Source organism: Perognathus longimembris, chromosome 12, assembly GCF_023159225.1.
Source record: "Perognathus longimembris pacificus isolate PPM17 chromosome 12, ASM2315922v1, whole genome shotgun sequence".
Classification (NCBI taxonomy): domain Eukaryota; kingdom Metazoa; phylum Chordata; class Mammalia; order Rodentia; family Heteromyidae; genus Perognathus; species Perognathus longimembris.
In genome coordinates this window covers 13,582,325-13,603,502 of record NC_063172.1, presented here as the reverse complement: position 1 = coordinate 13,603,502, position 21,178 = coordinate 13,582,325, and positions in this window count along the sequence as shown.

Below are 21,178 nucleotides of genomic sequence, written 5' to 3'. Positions count from 1 at the left end.
TCTAGAACTACTCCTCCCAATATGGTATCTACTCACTTCTATGGCATGTAAAATGTGGCTAGTCTGAGTCCAGATTTGCTAAAACTGTGAACTAGACAGTCACAGTGGCTCATGTCTATAATCCTGGGAACCAGAGGTTGAGACCAGGAAAACTATAGTTCAAGATCCGCCCAGGAAAAGGGTCTGCGGGACACCATCTCAATCAATAAAATACTGGGGGCCATGGTATATGCCTGTAATCTCAGCTATGCAGCAGAAATAGGAGGACGGTGGTCCAGGCTAGCCCAGGCAAAAAGAGAGCACTTATCCAAAAGATAATAAAAGCAAAAAAAGGCTAGAGGCATAGCTCAAGGGGTACAACATCTGCCCAGGAAGTTCAAGGCCCTGAGTTCAAAATCCCAGCACTACCAGAACAAATGCATGCTGATTTTCAAAACACTTAGGGAGAAAAAAATAACAAGAATATAAAATTCTCATTAATAATATTTGCACATACATTTGAAATCATCTCTGGCAGCTGTGGAATAAAATAAGCTATTGAAATTGATTTCACCTATTTGGGTTTACTGTTTTTAAAAAGAAAAGTACATTTTAAAGTATGTATATGCCCCATGTTACATTTCTAAGATACAACAGTGTAGCCCTTAGTTAGACTGTTTCAGAGAGGTAAATTCATTAAATCCTTGAGAATAGACATTACAAGCAGTTACGATCTCCCTAAATAATTCGATTGTGGTCCTTAATTTAAAATTATCATCTTCTCTTTGTCCTACATATATTGCCCTTAATATTTTCTATCTATGAGACTAGGAGAAATGATCAGTCATTAAAGGCAGCAATGATGGCAAGCACTGTGTTTATATAAAATGTATTCAATGAAGCAGCATGCCAGCAGCTCGCACTTTTCATCTTAGCTACTTGGAAGGCTGAGAATGAGAAGATTGTGGTTCTGGGTCAGTGACAAACATTCATAAAAGTCCACCTCAATCAGCTGGATGGCTCATGGTATATACCTGCCACCCCAGTAACTATGGGAAACCTAAAAAGGGCAGATTAGAGGTCCAGGTACAAGCCAAGACAGGAAATGAGACCCTAGCTTATCAGTGTAAAACAGGGCTGGAGACATAGCTCAGCAGTAGAGCACCTACCTAGCAAGCTTGAGGCTATAAGTTCAAACCCAGTACAGTACCATCAGATAGATATGTAGGTAGCTAGGTAGGTAGGCAGATGATAGATAGATAGATAGATAGATAGATAGATAGATAGATAGATAGATAGATGAAAGAAAGAGATGGCACTGCACCCCTTCTAAAAACTTGGGATTGTCAGTGAGCAAAGGTAACATAAATCCTCCCCTTGAGGAGCCAACACAAGGTAGAAGGAAGAAGAGATAGAAAAGGCTTGCGCCATTACACATGATCCAGTGATAATGTCACTGCAAGAGAGAAGCATAGAGAAGCTTGCACTGTGAAGTGGGGTCTAGATGTGTATCATTGAGAGCGTGAGATTTTCAGCCAAGACTGGAAGGAAACAGGAAGCTTTTAAGTGACGTCCTGGAAGGAAGGGGGGTGTGTGTGTGTGTGTGTGTGTGTGTGTGTGTGTGTGTGTGTGTGCGCTCGTGCACACACACACAAATTCTGGGGCTTGAAGTCAGGGCCTGGGTGCTGTCCCTGAGCTTCTTTAGTTCAAGGCTAGCTACCATTTGAACCACAGCTCCACTTTCAACTTCTTTCTTTGGTAGTTTAGTGGAGAGATAAGAGACTCACAGATTTTCCTGCCTGAGCTGGCCTTGAACTGCAATCCTCAGTTCTCAGCCTCCTAATCAGGATTACAGGCATGAGGCAGCAGCACTGGCTAAGAAGAATCATTTTGAGCAGCAAGAATAAACGAAAGCAAAGGGATCTTAGGAGAGACCATGTGACAGAGGAGTCTAGAAGTCGGCCTCAGTTTCCCCAAGTCACCTAGGCATCATTCCAGCTTGAACATCTATAATCTACCATGGATACACCCCAGAATAGTCCATTTCCCTTTACATCCCATCCACCCCACGCTAGCCTCACTGCCGCAGAGGCTTCTGGCCATCTGTCCGTCCTGTCGGAATGCTAGAAAAGGCTCCAGTGGGGGAGGGGTGAATGAAGACAAATTGTTTATTTAGGACTAACTGTGAGCTGCTTGGAAAACTTATCAACAGGAACAACAGCCAGAAAAGCCAGTTGCTGAAAAAAAAAAAACAAAAAAAAAAAAACAAATCCCAGGGAGGCTGCTCTGTTCCTAGCTAGTCCATCTCCACTAGGGAGTTAGAAACATGGCAAGACATGAGGTCCTCACCTTGCAGTCACTTCCTGATTGGCCTCCCTACCATCTCTCCCGTTGCTATCCTCTACCCCCCAAGTCCAAGTGTGCCATTTCTGCCCTTTCCAATATGCCTTCCCATAGCTCTAAAGTTCTCAGCAGGGTGGATAAAGTCCAGCACCGTCTGGTTGGTCCCAGCCCCAACACTGGAGCTTTCTATCTAGACCCACTTTCCTTAACTCCGTGAAACTTGCTGTGCCCTAATGTACCTCTGCTCCCCCATGGTTGAGATTTCTCTCACACACCCCTTTTCCCCCTGGCAGACTCCACACACTCTCTCCTCTTTTAAAATACGGATCCCAACTCAGCCACTTCCTGCCCTGTATGTAGGGCAAGTTGATTACCCTCCCTAAGTTTCAGTTTCATTGTCTGTCAAATGAAAGGATAAAAAATAGTCCGTACTAATTTGGTGTTGTGAGGATAAGAGGGGCCCAGCACTCACATTAAGCTCCTCCCGGCGCCTGGCACACAGTCAATGCCGAACAAGTAATGACGCCGTTGCTGTGCTTTCAATGTCATTATCATTATTGCTTTAACAACAACTGCCTCTACCCCTGCTGCTCACCCAGGCAGAAGGGAGCCACCTCCAGTGTGTTTCCGTATGTCCTAGCTAGGTGCTGCTTCCCTCCAAAACAGACTCGGTGACAAGAACTTGGATGCAAGTAGTTTATTTGGGAAGTGATCTCAGGAAGATAAATGAGGACGTAGGAGAAGGGAGACAGAGAGGAGAGCCAAGAAACATCAAGAGAGGTATGCTTAATGAGAGTTCTCTTTGTAAAGCAACTGGCTGAATCTCAGGCCCACTGATAGGCTGAAGACCCCTAACTGCCCCATCCTGGTCTACTTCAGAGAACAGGCAGACCTCCCCTGCAAAGAACCACTGGAAAAAACACCTCAGGAGCTTGCAGATACTCTGACTGAGCAACTCTCCTTAAGAGGGTTTGTCCTACAAGCTAGGCACAGTAGCTCACATCTGTAATCCTAGCTAATCAAGAGATAAAGATCTGAAGATTATGGGTTGAAGCAAGCCCAGGCAAGAAAGTTCATGAGACACTTATCTCCAATTCACCACAAGGAAACCATAAGTGCACTGTCACTCAAAGTGGTAGAACACTAGCCTTGAGCAAAAGAGCTCATGGACAGTGTCCAGGCCCTGAGTTCAAGCCACATCACCACCAACAACAACAACAAAAAAGAGTTTGTCCTAGATAAACAATCATAGTTGTACATGAAATACCTATACAGCCAAGAAAATTTTTATTTCTACTGGAAAGCATCATGTTAAGAGAAATAAGCCAGACTCAGAAAGACAAATATCATAGTTTCCCTCATATGTGGAACTCTTGACCTTAAAAAAATTACTTATAAAGGGGACCAGTGGGAAGGGAAGAGAGGCAACAGGAGACAATGATAGAGGAATGAATATAATTGAGCTCCTATAAATAAATGCCTGTTTGAAAATAGAATTAGGAAGCCCATTAAATTTGATCAAAGTACATCATATGTATGTATGGAAATATCAAAATGAAACCCTTAATACAATGAAATAATAAAAATTTCATTACCAGAATTGTTTATACTGGTGAAAACCTGGACCTAACATAGATAAGCAGTGGAGAAAGAGATAATGAAACCAGGGTTTCATCTCTACAATGTTAACATCCAGCGCCCACTGAAAATGATTTTATACAAGAATATTTAATGCCATAGAAAACTGATAGACTGTGAAGTCATTTCTTTTTAAAACGGGTACATGCACACTTAGACAGAAAGGGTTTTAGTGAGAGTTTAATGTAACACACACACACACACTTGGAAAGATAATAACTACAAATTATGGAAGTGATCGTCTTTGAGTGCATTTTATTTTATTTTTTGCTGATCTGTAATTTCAAAATATTCTACAGAATTTATGTGTGATATGTCTGCGCTGCCGACTGAGAGAAGGCAGGCACAGCTCAGCTAGCTAACTGTCCCAATAGGTTCCGATTTTTCTCTTATAGGAAAGATCCTGAAAGGAAGCAACTTGGGGAGACTGGCTCGCCTCCAGTCCCCACGTAGCCATCTGGGATTTGTGCATCTTTGCAGACACATGGGCTTTTCCAGAAAGGGGGTCGGGGGAGACCAGGGAAACAAATGGGATGTTTTTTCTCTATAAATTCCTTAGTCTCCAAATTCCAACCTCTGAAAGAGGCTACCTGCTGGTTTCTTCTGCTTCTAGACAAAGGTGATTTAACTCTATGAAATTCCCGGGAGATTTTCATAGGGGGGAAAAATGGTGTTTATACTGAACTTTCTAATTCCTACTGTTGAGGACCTTTTCAAGATCTCATTTGGTGTTTCGTGACTGTCCTTTGGGGAGGGAAGACAGAAAATGAGTAAGGAAAAAAGGAGACAACATGGAGAGCTTTACAAAAGGTTTCAAGAGCCTTTGTGTGAAAAGAGTTTGCTGACTTGGGGGAGAAGAGGACAGCTTTCTGCTCTTCGCTGGCTTTCCTCTCTCATAGTGAGATTGGAGGGCTTTTCTTTCTTTCAGCACTTATAGTGTTCCTCTGTCTGCTCCTACCCATAGTACCTCTCCCACTGAGAGAGGTAGACTAGTATGTAACTATAACAATATTTTTTTTCAATTTTTAAATTTTGTTGTTATTATAAAGGTGATGTACAAAGGGGTTACCTTGACAGGTGAGGTAATGAGTCCATTTCTTTTTGGACAATGTCACCCCTTCCCTCCCTCTCTCCCAGTTTTTCCCTCCCATCCCATCTACAAGTTGTATAGTTCATTTTCAACATAGTGTTCAGCAAGTACCACTGCTTCTTATGTCTACCCTTTGTCCCTCCATTTCTGTGCCTCTCCTTACACTCCCAAAGACAGATAAACAAGACCATAGAAAACAAAAACAGCAAAAAAAAAAAAAAAAAAAAAAAGAGCGGCCAACTAACTCCCGTTACTGACCAGAGCCTGGGCCTATTCACTTGCTGCACGCATACACACAGCCATCTTCCCAGGTCCTGGGTCACAGGGCCCCTCCTTCTCTCTGCTTAGTCATCTGCCCCTAGTGGATGTGTTGGGCAACATGGCCTCCCTTGCCCAGGCAACTCATTAGAAAAAGGTACTTGAAGTCAACTCTACCCAAGTCAGCTGTCCTCCATGTAAGAGAACAAGAAGGAAGTTCCATTTTCTTCTCCTTACCCAACATCCCATTCTCCTATACAGCCTTTATCAAAGACCTCATTTAGGGAGTATGCAAATCCCCCAAATCATTATGCAGTCATTATGTAAGCTCGTGCTTTGTTTCCCAGGAGCTAGTGTTCCTCAGCTATGACTTGTCCATGAGTCCAAAGGGGAGGGGGGCAGTTACCACAGCTTGAGAAGACCTTAATCTGTATACCTGCTCTGTGGTAGGCCTTATGCTAGGTGCTGAATCCACCCAGTAAACCAATATACCATCCCACCTGTGAGCGGCTCAACACTTATGGGAGGAGGCAGATAAGACATAGCAGACACAATAAAACGTAGTGAACACCATGACACACAATATATAAAGTGCCAGAGAAGCACTAGGAAGGGGGAAATACATCCTTACTAAGAACATGGGTCTCATGGAATAAAATTGGCCGTTTTGGGCAACTCCTAAAATGAAGGTCAGTGTGTAAACTGACCTGTACTCAAGTAAGTTATAGTTCTTGCATAAGGAGTGGGAATATATCCTCAAGGCTTCTTCTGTCCTACAGGAAAAGATTTGGTTGTAATCTATGACCAATTAGAAATCTAAGTTCAGTATAGAAAACAAGGTTGCCAAATTTGGTAAACAGGAATGAAAAGCCAACAATTAAATTTAAGTCCCTAATAAAAAGTTTAGTGAGATGATATTCTAGCAATAGTTGAGATACACAGTAAAAATAAATACATCTTCATGGTTTATATGAAATTCAAATTCAACTGGACATCCTGTATTTTAATGGCCAACCTTAGTGCAAAGGTGAGACTTTTGTGTGACTCTGAATTCCTGACATTTCCAAACTAATGATCACATCTCTGGGAGTGTAAATGCCCGAGACAGCTGTAGGGGTTTTCAATATGCCAAATTGAGGACACCGTGATTGAAGCTGGCATCCTGAGAGCGAAGTGGGTCTGCATAATTATCAGTGAATTAAATTGCTTTGTTGCAGGGAGTCAGCTTATTAAATATGCATTTCAATTTTTGGAGTGACTAGCTGAAGAATCTGAGTATCAACAGATGGGAAAATCCCTGGTTGGAGCCGTGACCTTTACCTGTCATACCGGCTCACAGGACCACAGGCAAGAAGACATCATTTATTCCTCCAAATGCCATTCTGCAGAAGTTTCAGACAGGGCCACTGGCTTCCCAACAGCTGGTCCCCACAATGATGCCTGAAATGGGTACATAGCCTCTCTGGTTTTTATGGTAGTCTTCTCCTCTGCTTTAGGTCTCTTCTGTGAATATCTGTGGAAAGGACTTCCTGCTTTGAGTTAGACAAATTTGGTTGCTGGCTCTGAGTTATCTATTACCAGTTCTATGAGCTCAAGCAGTTCTGAATGCTGTTTGAGCCCATTTCCATATCTGTTCATTGGGGATAATATTCCCGCTCTCATTGAGAAGACCTGATGACTTCCTGCCTATACAAGCATAAACTCTGTGGACCTCAGTCCCTCAGACTTGTCCCTGTCTCTCTCCTCCCTACCATCTATGTCCCTAGGGGCATTTATTTCAATAGTCTCCTCCCCGCCACCCACCACCACCCCACAGCTATCTCAAAGTCCATGCCTTGCAATTGGCTAGCCATAGAGATGTGCTATCCCATCATCTCCATCTCTAGGCTGCCCCCATGCTCAGCCATTCTTTCACTGTCTTCCAATGACCATACAGCCTCATGCTTTCAGGATTGAAGCAGAGGTGGTGTTTCCTTCCACAAAGCACAGAGAGAGACAGACAGACAGACAGAGAAGTTCAAAGCAGTTGAACTTTAAGAGAATGTGAGAAGACTCAGGGGTCCACATAGTATTGCTTGGAGACGTAGGTGACGATATGTGGGCAAATAAATGTATGGTAGACACAAAGGCCCATCAGGATCCAGTTCTTGTGCCCTCTCCTGGAGTGGAACGCCAGGACATGTTGTAACCAGCAAGCAGGATGTCCCATGGCACTTGGGGGACCAGCATGCACACGCTCGCAAGCCCCCGTGGAGCCCTTCGTCCCTGGCAGGCTGCAGAAATGCTGCACACTGCAGATGGCACAGCTCAGGCCAATGGAGGCCATGCGAACCTGCCTTAGGGAGGTCCCGCCAAGAGACTGCAAACTCCCAGAAGGCCTTGCAATCCACAGGCAGCGTGGGTATCACCAGAACAAAGTGACCAAAACATACGATTCACCTTTGCTATATCCACATCACACTATCTGTCTCGTGGTTTGTTTTTCTTTCCTACCCTTCCCTGTCAATTAGATTTCATGATATGTGCTCCCACCTCCCAGTTCAGTCCCCCCTATTTTTCCAACCAACAGCACTAACCCCCTTCACTTTGCTCGTCAACTGCCTGTTATCTCAGATCTGCTCATGTGCACAGTACACTTGCCAACTAGACTGTGATCTTTACAAGAGTCAGGACCAGTGCTCTCCACAATACTGCAGTCTTCTTTGCGAGGCTTTGACAGCGACAGCAGTGCTATAAAACCTGTGAGGAATGCATGTGACTTGGGTGCTTGGTCTCGAAGCCATTCTACGGAAATTAAACAGGCATGTGGGTATTTCCAAGCTGTATTTTAGAAAACTTAAATCATTTTTTTCGTCAGTCCTGGGACTTGAACTGGAGCTCTTTTGCTCAAGGCTAGTGCTCTACCACTTTGAGCCACAGCGCCACATCCAGTTTTCTGGTGGTTAATTGGAGGTAAGAATTTCATAGCCTTTCCTGCCCTGGCTGGCTTTGAACCCTGATCCTCAGATCTCAGCCTCCCGAGTAGCTAGGATTACAGACATGAGCCACTGGGACCCAGCCTTAAATATTTAATGACCAATACCTTTAACTATGCTTTGCAATTGAAATGTTTTCTTTCCTTTGACAGCATTAGTGATGTTTTGCCATTGGTCTTTATATGTGAAAGACTAAAATTGCTTATAAATTTGAAAAGCGAATGAATAACAAGTCACAGATCAAAATAGGCATATAATTTATTGTTATCATTGGAATCAGGGCAAGGCCTAAGGACAAGGTAGGTCATTCCTCCTGTTCCAGTCAGCCACTATTTGATGGTACTCCCTGTTCATGGCAGATCACATATAGTAGATATTGTCTGATTCTGTCCTCATTATCATTCCTGAAGTGATTATGATACTTACTTGCCACTAGTTTATGAGGAAACAGAGGCTCAGGACACTCCAGTCAGATGCTGACAAATAGAGCCCATGAGGGTCCCTGAGTTCAAAGCTGACCCTGGCTTTTCCTGGTTTTGCTTGTCCTCCAGTCTCCCCTTCCCTGGTGCCCTCTACGTCCTGCTTGCTCCTCCCTCCTCTGGACAGGCCGCTGCATCTTCAGCATCCTGCTCAAGGTCATGCGTTCCGCAACTATTCCACTTACTGAGCAACTGCTCAATGTGCCATGAAGAACAAGCTGGGAGCTGTCATGGAGAATGACACAGAATAGTGAGCAGTGACACTTGTTTCAGGACCTTGTGTCTGGGACCTGTAGCCGAAAGCCAGAGGTTGAGCCCCTGGATGTGCTGACAAAGGCTCTCTCCTTAACTGCACTTGAGTCTGGCTCCTTTGATCCCACATCTTGAGTAGGCCTTGACCTGCCCCAGCTCACCTCAATGTGCCTTTGGCCTGTCCTGCCTAGTCTTCACAAAGAATATTCTGAGTTGACCCCTTCCTTACCCCTGAAGCTTTATCAAGTTCCTCGTCTGCAACCTGTAATGTGGAAGCCCTTGGCCTGTCTTTAAGTCCTGTCTTGGTCATCTCCTCTGAGTAATTTTCCATCCACTGGCCGCTCACCCCTCTCCTTAGCTATAAATCCGGAGTCAACATCGCTACGTTCAAATTTAAACTCAGTCTCTCTCTCTCTAGTGTTCTGGAAAATCATCACATATTAACAACTGTTAGAATCTTACTTTTTTTTAATTTAGCATGAATATCCTCTGGGAATCTTGGGTTTCTTTTTCTTTGCTCTGCAGAGACTCAGAGCCCACACAACACCCACAAAATCAGAATCTTGGTAGTGGTTTTAGTATGTGGAACCATTGGCACAGATTTCATTAATAATGGGGAAGGCTGGCACTGGGCTGACTCTCACACTGATTGGCCCCAGGACTTCTTCCCAGCTGGGCTGACCTTCATTTCTGCTCCATGACACTCACTCCAAAGCAATCTCCTTCATCCAGCTCCACCACGAGGATCTTTGTACAAGCCTGACAAGCCTGACAGAATGATGGAGCCAGAGATCTTCAGAAAGAAAAACATCATACCTCCCTAACATGAATACCAACACATGAGAAGACAGTAACAAAAGCTTCTCATTGGAGAAATGAAGTTTATTTGAGCTGTCCTAAAACGTCCAACTTGGATCAACCTCGCATTAAATACATAAATTGTCATTGATATTATTATGACATAAACTGTCATAAACTGTATCATCAAATCGAATCCTATAATGCAGAGCATTATATTTATTGTCAAAAATTATAGATTAGGGAAAGGGTTGTAGCTCAGTGGTAGAGAGCTTGCTTAGCCACATGAGAGGCTCTAGGTTTGATCTTTAGGATCACACACAACCCAACCCCACACACACACCCTACATTCAACTGCACTGCACGTGAATGTAGCTATTTTCTAAATGTGGCATTTGATATAAGGCCCTTGATCTCTCTGAGCCTCAGTTTTCTCATGTACAAAATAAGGAGTCCCTGTCATGTTTCACCCACTTCCTCCAATGGGTTGTTTTAATCATCAAGCAAAATAACTCATGGGAAAGCATATTTTCTTTAATTGTGAAGTCCTATACACACATAAGGAAGACTTTTAATATTCTTCCTAATTACTTGTGTTTTTCTTTTTCCTTAATTAGTATCCACACTTCTGTATGCATAGGAAACAGACTGAGATGTCCATTGAGGAAAGATTTTTTTAGGCTTATTTTAGAAAGACTGTGGGATGTTGTTGAAGGGACAGTATGTCTTTTCTTTCTTCCTTCTTCTTTTTTTCAGGTAATAAGATATCATACAAAACTGTAATGCATCTAAGCAATACAGTCATGCTTAAATTATAAATAATAATCAAAAGAAAAGAAGACCTAAAGGGCATAAGGGGAAGCAATAAACTGTGGTTAAAGCTAGCACTTGAGAATCTGAAGAGTTGAGGATATTGAGCATGTGTATATACACACACACACGTTCTAACTTCCTTATTCATCGTCTCTCCCTTCAATGTACAAGGGATGTAATGTTCGTGTGCCTGCACAGGAGAATCTGTGGCTTTTCCCATCTACTATTTGGTACACTGATTGGCTGGGTGACAGTTTATAAATGGCTATTGACCAAGTAATGCATGCATATGGTATTAAGACTGTCAGCATTGTAGAAGCTGTCACAACTGTCTCTCTCCTACATACTCTTCCTCCTTCTTGTCTGTCTGTCTGATTCTCTCATTCCTCTCTCTCTAATCATCATCATCATCATCATCATCATCATCAGGCAGATAGCTACTGGGGCCATGGACTAGCTCCAGATGACAATTCAATTCTTGAAGTGGTAGAGCTGGCAAGGGATTTACGTTTTCTCTTTGAAGTACTGAGTTGAAAGGAATGGTGCCGCTCATCATGTCCAGCCCTGTGCATCCTCTCACACCTTCATAAATGTGGAAAACAAAGATGGCCCAGGAGGGACAGTGAGTTGTCTAAGGTCACACAGACATTGCTTTGATAAGCATTTCATAAGCATCTGCCATATACCGTGCAGTATCATATTGCGGTGGATCCAAGAAGAATGACCTTAGTAGCAGGGAAGGGCTCTGTGATTCAATGGAGGGTAGAACTGGGCCTGAAAACAAGGATGCTGGAACACTGAGAATTTCTGCCGACTTGGATCAACCTACAAAGGGTTTGACAAAGAATGTAGCTTCAAGCTAGGCATCAAAAGCTGCAAGGAGCCAGGCCCCATTGCCCCTAAACTAAGGCACCTGTTCTCATCATTGGCATCTGCTGTCTCCAGGCACCTCTCCTGGAAAACCACAGCAAGATACCAGCCAATTAAAACTGACTAAGAAAAGAAGGGAAACTAAGAAGAAACACAAGCAGGACAAGAACAAGCAGAAACCAGCCACCTTCAGAGTGACAGGGAGCATCTCTAAGGGGAAATATGTTCGTGTGCCTGCTTTGGTGTGTACAGCACCAATTAAAAATGCAAAAAAAAGCAAATGGAAGAGTAAGTAGTGTCTGATCCTGCTGAGAAGTGAGAACAATTCCATCTGACTGTTCAATAGATGTTTGTCAGTATACTAGCCTTCTTATACATATCAAGTGGAGACTAGATTTATGATGGATTTGGGAGGAGGCAGCAAAGGAGATCAGCTAAGGGAGAAAAGCTCAAAGAAATATTTCTGTTAAGTTTGTCAATGCTAAGTCCCATCGTAGGAGGGCAGGTCAGTGGGGGGATAACAAGAAATACTTGCCGTTGTCCTAAGTGGCTATTAAAGACATGAGATAGGATGAGACGACCCCAGCAAAAATGCACAGGGTAAAAAGAGGGGAGGTTGGGCCCAGACTCTGAGACATTCACTCTTACTCAATTGCAGGATGTAGCAGTAATTGTGGCTTAGGTGAATTTAAATCTATGGTGATTTGGGAGTAGAAGAAAGGTGCAGTAAATCCAGGTAGATGCAAAATAAAGAATTATCCTTTGTGTGTACTGAAGCTTGGATTCAAGGCCTCTCATTTTTTCCACTCAATGCTAACACGCTACCACTCGCGCCTTTTGCTGGTTAGTTGGAGATGAGAGTTGCACAGACTTTTCTGACCAGGTTAGCGTCAAACCATGATCCCTGGATCTCAGTCTCCTGAGCATGTAGGATTACAGGCATGAAATCAGCATCCTGTTTAGGAATTATCCTTATGATAGTTCAATGGGCCAGAAGCTGCCTATTCTAGAGCAGGTAGGAGCAAGTGTGAATCATGCTATATCCTCCTATGTAGCAGGTCACAAAAAGTTCCCACAGACCCAAGGGAAAACTTGCTAGGCAAACTCTTAGAAGGCATTTCACCACAGGATGGATAAAGAACTTGTTTAAGAACTTCCCTCAATCCCGTACACACCACCACCACCTACAAACAAAACATTTAATCAAACCAAACATCAAAGTTTATTCTCTCCCAGTGTAATAATTGATGGCTAATGGTGATCCCTTTCATTCAGAAAAGTATCACATTTAAACAACAGGCTAGTGGTTGCCAAGGGTTTGGGCTGGTGGGGGAGAAGAGGTGGATGTGACCACCATTGTGGTGATGAAGTCATTCTGGTTCCTGATTATGGTTGTGGTTACACAAATCCACACATGTGATAAATAAGAGAAAAGAATATACACAGGGGACCAATGCCCATGTCCTGGTTTCTGTGTTGACTCATAGGATTACATGGAAGACGGGATCCTTGAGGAAACCAGTGAACAATACTAGAGTCCTCTCAGAAGAATCTTTGCAACTTCCCAGCATCTATAATCAGTTCAATTTTTAAAGGGTTTTGAAAAGAAAAAAAGACAAAAGAGCTCCAACAGAATTGACTGAGCCTGAACCCTAGAACAGGAACAGCCTTGAGATTTGTAAAGCCACCATTTGCCTGGATTTGTCAGTAGCTAACAAGAACATAGATTACTGGTGCTACAGACCTGGTATTGAAGAAGGAAAACCCTGTTCTTTTGAAGCTCTAAAATTGAGAGGCCAAAACTTCACTGTAACATCATCATCATCATCATCATCATCATCATCATCATCATCATCATCATCATCATTATTATTATTGATGCAAGAAAGCAACTAATGTGACCTGGTTTGGCAGGCCAAATTAGTGAAGACAGATCAGAGCCCCAGAACCATCTGGAAGACACAAAGGAGACCGGCAAGCAGGATAGAATATCTGTTTTCAGAGAAGGAGAAAATGAATAGTTAATTCCACCCTCATCTCACAGCTCAGCTACAAATGCAAGGCTCTATAACCTGCTTTTAGTTTATCCCATCTTGTGACCTCTGTCATTCTCTAGCACTTGTCTTGTTTTCATTGTAGTGTCTTTTTCATGATTGCTTTGTAGTATCACATTGATGGTTTTAATAACCAGGGCCATTCTTGCACATTATCTGTCATGTCAGCCATCATTACTCACATTATGTCCTGTCAGCCATCACATGAACTTAGAAGGTGAATATAATCACCATTCCCTTTTACATATGAGAAGCTCAGAGAAGCAGGTGACTCACCCAGTGCCACACAGGTAATAAGGGACAGATTCCAGATTAGACTCCAAGCTTGTGGTATCCCACCATGCTCTACTACCTCTGAAGGAATGACAGGCAAGGTAACACTGAGTCACCTGAGCAAGGCAAATCCAATAGACAGGTGAAATCACAATGCCATCGCTTCTGTTGGCGGGTAGGCCTGGGCAATGCATCCCTTGAAGAATAGCACCTGAATATACTCTCTGTGTCTGGAAGCCAGGTATCTACCTGCTTCTTCCATCACTCTCTGTCTTCCTTAGAGGTCTGAGGGAAGCAAGAGGGGTCATGGCCATCCTACCAGGAACTGTGTGCTCAACTCCTTTCTCAGAGGGTTTATGGGGATGGCAAGGGCCCAGTGCAGACTTCTCTGCATCAAAGCTACATATTGCACCTGGACCCTCGCAGGATAGATGACATTCTCAGCAAACAGTGAATATAGATTAGAATTGGAGCCTATCTGCCAGGTCTCTCTCTCCTCTCTCTCTCTCTCTCTCTCTCTCTCTCTCTCTCTCTCTCTCTTTCTCAAATGCTTTAGGCTTTGGGAGGGGGGGGGGAGAATGAAGAAGCTAGAAATTTTCCTGGCCTGAAAACATCCCTAGCAAAAGCTCAGCTGGGAAAAGCCTGTGAAATCCACTGTCACAGCAGAATTTGAGGTCATGCGGCCAAGTTATTAGATTTGAACATTTGAAGCCAGGAGCAGGGAAAGCATCGGAGATGTGGCTGACAGCTCCACACTGACGCTTGGCCAATGGAGCTGAGGATCTAGTCCTCTAGTCTGTGATGGACTGACTGAGATGTCTGAGGAGTCAAAGCAGTGGAGGGCTGAGTGAGTTAAGTGGGTCAGAGACCTCTCAGTCTCTCGGTCTCTCAGACATGTTACAGAACAAAGAGAGGAACTAAGAATAATTAGTAGCAAGATACGAAGTGGCTAGAAACCAGCAGCTATGATTTATTCGGTTTTCTGCTACAGGCTCTGAGATTAGTGGTTAATTCGCCTGCCCTTCATTGGATCCTCACAAGACCACAGAAGTCAGTGTCATTATTGTCCTCCTTTCAGCTGAGGAAACTGGAGCTCAGAGACATCCAACCATCAATCCCATTGATAATCAACAGTACAGGTGGGACTTGAACTCAGGAAAACTAAACCCAGACTCACATGCAATTGCTCTTCTATGGGCTCTTGCACAGAACAAGGTGGGGAGCTGGGAGCATCCAGACCCTCCCAGCTCAAAATCCCCTCCTTCTAGAATGTTCTATGTGGGAAGGTGGATGTAGGTTAGGGGTAGAGAACTTGCCTAGCCTCCACCAGGCCCTGGGTCTGATCCCAATTTCATGTTTGACCCACATGTGCAGGTGGTCACTTGGGCTGACATACGTGTACTCAACAGAACTGTCTGCCATGCCTGCCTTCACCTGCAAATTGCTTTTATTGTCTGGTGTTTTTGTGTCCAGGTCTTTACCATGTGTTCTTCGGGATTTTCATGTTCAGGAATCTGAAAACCCCAGAGCTGGGACCTCAGGGCCACCTCCACGTGACAATAGCAGAAGAGTTGCATGCTTTTGCAGATGAGGTGTCCGTTGAATTTATCTGAGCAACCAGGCAGAAACCCAAGAATTCTAGATTTGAGGTCACTCCCAGAAAGGAGTCCAATGTTCATGGAACAATCGAAGTCGTCAGTCCTAGGCATTCCCTGGACAACCCTCCCACCCCCCACCCCACCCAAACACACACACATGCACACACACACGTACACACTTGCCCTTTCTGTAGCTGTGGGATAAAGAAAAATTTTAGTCACAATAGTTAGGACTAAAAAGCAGGCAAGACCAAAACTTTTCCAGCTTTCCCAGTTAGGTAGCCAGCACACTGTGAGAGATTTGGACTTTGAACACTTGAGACAGAAGCATCACTGGAATGCAAACCCTGGGTCTCGTTCATAAAACATGGAACACCAGGAAGAGAGAGGGGAAAGTGAACAAGTCTGCATGGTCTGAGGGAGAAGGGGATGTTCTTGTACAGAGGAGAGAAGGCTGGGGTGAGTGAAGCCACGTGCTGCAGGAAACAGACTGAACTTGACAACTCAAAAGAGGACTCACTACAAACATGAACTCAGCCAAGATGGCAGCTGGACTTCCGGTGAAGGTATCCACCCCTTCCAACCTTCCCCTTAGAGCCCTGTGATACACTGTAGTAGGCAGACAGCGTCCTGGGAGTGCAGCAGCAGAGACAAAACCACCAGGGGCCATTCTAGGAGGACAGCTGGGAAACATGCCGGACCTCACTCCTCCTGGTAATAGGGTTAGGTGTGATGGCATGTAATTCTACTTACTTGGGAAGTAGAAAGAGATCAGGAGAATTGTAGTTTGAGGCTGGCTCAGGCAGGAGGAGGAGGAGGAGGACGAGGTGATAGGGGTGGTGGTGGCTAAGAATCTATCTGAAAAATAATCTTTAGAAAGCAAAAAGGCCTGGATATGTTGTTCCAGGCCCTGAGTTCAAACATCAGTACTGCTGACTCAATCCTATTTACCACGTTGTGACTATGAGGAGATTGGTAAGTTGGGTTTGCTGATGGTCACAGAGTCATGAGGAAAGAGAGAGGTTTGGAGTTCGCAGTTCTGGCCAGATCTCAGCTCCACTGCGTACTCCTCCTGTGGCCTCCAGTAACTACACTCTTTGCACCTCCATTTCCTGATCTGGGACATCATAAGCTCTCTCCCATGATGGTGTTGGAAAAAGAAAACACATGTCATCTTTGTAGCACCAGATTTGGCACTTCACCCGCTGGTGGCGTACCGTGGGGGTTGGTGGGGGTGACAAGAAGCAGCAGCCATGGCACAGATGGGGCTCCCAGAGAGTGCCAGGAAGCTGCCCAGAGCTGAGTGCTCAGGGGATCAGGGGAGTAGGTTCCTACTGACACGGCACAGACACTAGCACAGACAGCTGTAGAGGGTGTTTTCGGGGGGGGGGGGCAGACGGAGGGAGGGCTGCATTTGGTCCCAAGTGTGTAGAAAGGCCTTCCCTGCCGTTATAAGAGCAGTCCTCTTAACATTTAACCAGGCCAACGCTGGCTGAGCTGGGAAACACCCAAAGACAACCTACAACTACAGAGTAGCTGCCTCGCCTTCTCACCTGTATCCCCAGAACCTGAGGCCTTAAATTGACCCAACGGGTGTTGGGATCCTAATTTCCCTGTTGGGCCTCCTTCTCCTCTGAGACCCACATTATATTCCAAGGCCATTGCTTTTTATCCTTTAACCAGTCAACATTTGCCATATGGGTTCTGTGGCCTCAGTGTTAGAATGGTGTTGATAGTGATGATGGTGGTGGTGGTGATGGTGATGGTGACGATTATGATGATAGTGATGATGGTGGTGGTGATGGTAGTGGTGGTAATGATGCAATGATGATAGTGATAGTGATGATAATGATGGTGGTGGTGATAAAGATGATGAGCTAATAGGTATTACGTGCGTACCATCATCCTTGGATCTGTGTCTTTAATCCTCACCATTGCCCTGTGACTTGGATGGAATCATGATAGCCCCATTTGACAGGCAAAAGCTGAGTTAAGTAACTTTTCCTTGGCTACACAAATTAAATCTAGATCACCAAACTTGTACCTAATTTATGGTACATTAGACTTTAAGTCCAGACTTATTCTGCTCTCTGCTGCTGCCTGCTTTGCAAAACCCCCCAAGAGTGAGCACATTGAAGAGGCAAGACCGAGTGAGAAACTATTGGGAGAAGTATGTTCTTGGCTGATTCTCAGATCCTCCTAAAAAAGACTTTACCACAAGCTTTCTATAAACCCTGACTTAGCACTACCCAGGTCCACTCCCAGGGTCACTATGGAAATCTTAAGTGTATCAGCTCCAAGGTTTAAAATATGCTTCTGAGAAGACAAACTTATATAACAAAATGTAGCCATGTAAACTTCACTGCAACAATTTTACTTGTAGAGTTGTGTCCTTCAGAGTCACTTGAACATGTGTGAGTTGACATAGGTACAAAGTTACTCATAGGTGGTAATGACCAAAAAAAAAAAAAAAATGGAAGCCATTCAAATGATCTATCACCGGTGAATGATTGAATAAACTGTAAACTCTCCACATAATGAAATATTCTGCAGGCAGAAGAAATGAAGAGGAAGCTCTGTTTGTAAGAAGAGAATGTGGAGAGAGCTGGGGACTACGGAATTCTACAACGTACAGCTGAGAAAACATGAGGTGCGCAGTGTGTAAGTTCTGATGCCATTGTACCAATAGGAAAAGGAGGAGAACAGATACTTGTTTTATTGTACATACATGGACAACTTCTACAAAGATGTATAAGAGGGTGGCACCATTAGTTGCTTTCAGAAAGGAACCTGGGTGACTGGTGACAAAAGTGGGTCTGGGCTGTTTTGCTATAGCTTATGATGTGTCTTCTTAATGTGGACTATTATAATTACTAGGTGTGTGTAACAAATGTATACACACATACTAATAACCACAGCAGAATATTCATGGACTATTAATAAAGGCACTGGAAATCGCATCAGAGGCTTTGGATTTGCTTATTGTCTCTAAAACCTTGGAAAATGCTCTGTATGTTTCTGAGTCTGGGTTTCTTTCATTATGGAGGTGGGTAGCTACTTCCTAGGGCTGCTTGGGATTAGAAGACAAAATCTATCTGTGTATACAGTCTTCAGACATGCTGGGGGGTGGAGGAGAAGATGCTTTTGATCTGGAATCCAGGCCTTGCGCTGAACAAGTGTTCTATGCCTGAGCTACCCTCCAGCCCTCAAGCATTTGTTGAGCATTTGCTCTGGGCCAAGATTTAGAGTGAGTATTATATTTTAACAAGGTGGTCCAGTTGTCTCCTGTCATGGGCTTAGAGCCACATGGTAAAGATAGACATCTAACACATCAATTTTTAACTCCAGGCCTGTGTTGCAGCAGGAGAGAACTGGCTTGCAGCAGAGGGTGCTGCGGGACCAGATTGTCCATCAAGGGCATACGTCCAGCCTGAGAGGTGACATGCAAAGCCAGAACCAAGCAAAGCCAGAACCAAAGGACCACATAGGCATTGGCCTGGCAAAGAAAGGAAGAGCATTCAGGGTTGATGGCACGTCGTTTTTAAGCCAGAAATAGACCTGGACAACGCAAAGAGCTAAAGGCAACCAAAATGACCGGGGAGCCATGAGCAGAGGAAGAGAAAGACAGGGGAATTAAAACATCCTGAGCCTCCAGGGTCCATGGCAAGACCCAGCAGGACCTCCCGGGAGTAATGGGAAATCGAGAGCATTCTGCTCCCCCAAGGCAGTGTAGCTTGACACACAAGAGGGAAAACTCAGACAACTCTCATTCAAATGCTGTCTTGCCCACACCCTGGCTGCATGCCTCTGGCTCCTTGTCTCTCAGGAAAGAAGCAAATGGTGCTGCTGTGAGGTCTCAGTGCATTCTGGGAGAAGTCCTCAGCCCAGACCCGGGAGTCTTCCCCGCCTGCTGCAGTGACGTTGCAGCAGGAACAACAACACCAGCAGTCAGAGCTGTAATCATACTAGATAGTGAGTCCTCCATGCCCACAGGGAATTAGTGCCAGGACCTCCCCCTCTCCCCCCGCAGACACAAACATGTCAGAGGATGGATAAGTCCCTTACAGACAATGCTGCAGCGTTTGCATATAGTATATAGATTCTCCTGTACACTTTTGAAAATCATCTTTAGAACCCTTGCAATGCCTCACACAGTATATATGTATATATAGCTGCTTTACTGTGTTATTGCTTTGGGAATGACAACAAGAATAAACCTACACATACTGGATATAGACAGCATTTTTTCTTCAACTATTTCCAATCCATATTTGGTTGGTTATGGAGTTGGATAGTGGAGGGCCACCTATATGTCTAAAAAACTATGGCCTTGATACCAAACCCAGTCTGCTTCATGTTCTTGTGTTGTTCACAAACACAAACCAAATGATTTTAGTTTTGTTGTTGTTGTTATTGTTGTTTGTGCCAGAATTGGGGCTTGAACTCAGGGCCTCCCACTCTTGCTTGGCTTTTTTTTTTTCTTTTTTCTTTCTTTCTTTCTTTCTTTTTTTTTTTTTTTTTGTTCAAGGCTGACACTCTGCCATTTTAGCTGTAGATCTACTTCCAGCTTCTTTTTGGTAGTTAATTGAAGATACAGGTCTCATGGACTTTCCTGCCAGGGCTAGCTTTGAACTTCAATCCTCAGATAGCCTCCTAAATCACAAAGATTACAGGTGTAAGCCACCAGTGCTTGATTTCAGTTGTTGTTGTTTAAATCAAGAGAAAAATACTATTTCATGACACAAGAAAAATTTGTGAAATTTATTTGTGAACAAAAGGGAGAGAAACAGAGAGCTAGGAGAAAATCTTTGTAGAAAGGTTTTAGAAAACTATGAAGGACTTAAGCAGCATTGCGCCTTTCCAACGCTTTCTACACTGGACTTGGCCATGACAATTTCTGTCCATAGTAACTCAAAGGCTTTTGCTCTTGGGACATAGGCTTTAACACTCTGTCTTTCTAGATCCTTTATGGTAACAAGAGGGGATGATGTCGGACTCCCGGTTCGGATGATGTGGTAGAGCTGTAATGCTGGCATCCTCTAAGCGCTGGGTATATAAATAGAAATCAGTAGTCATCAGAAAGTACTCCCAGGTTGAGGTCACTGCCAGGATGCCCTCACGACAGGCCCAGGCAAGTGCGAGGTTGGTGTCTGTGCCCCACAACCAGCCTGAGAACACAGAAGAAATTGAAAAGAAAGCCAGAACATTGTCTGGAGAATTACCTGTGCAAATAAATCAAGCAATATGCCAACCAGCATAGTCCAAGCATGGTAGATAACAGATACTGAGCTGCTGATGGATGTCCGAATTGCTTCACTTAACCCTAGTAATCAATGCCACATGCTACTTTTATTTCTGGCTTCCAGAGCAGAAGAACAAAGAGGTAGCGAGGCTAAAGTAACTTGCTCAAGCTAGTGCAACTAGTGGTTCCATTCAAGATCTGGAAAGAAAGCTATTCACTCGGCCACTGCACTTTCCTGTCTATCTGTGCTAGTCCTAGAGGGATGTGAAGAAGGAAGTATAGCCAGTCACAACATGCAGACCCCATACGTGCAAATATTGTATGTACAGTGTTTATTACACAATGATCCACTCTTTGTCTTCTTAAAGTCATTCTGTTCCCACCCACCAGCATGCATGCCAGCGCTCCCTGCCAACCCATGTAATGCCGTCCACAGAACACAGGGCACATTCCCACAAGGATGCTAGACGAGGAACCACAAGCCCAGGTGGAGAGCTCAGGACCAGCCCAGAAGTC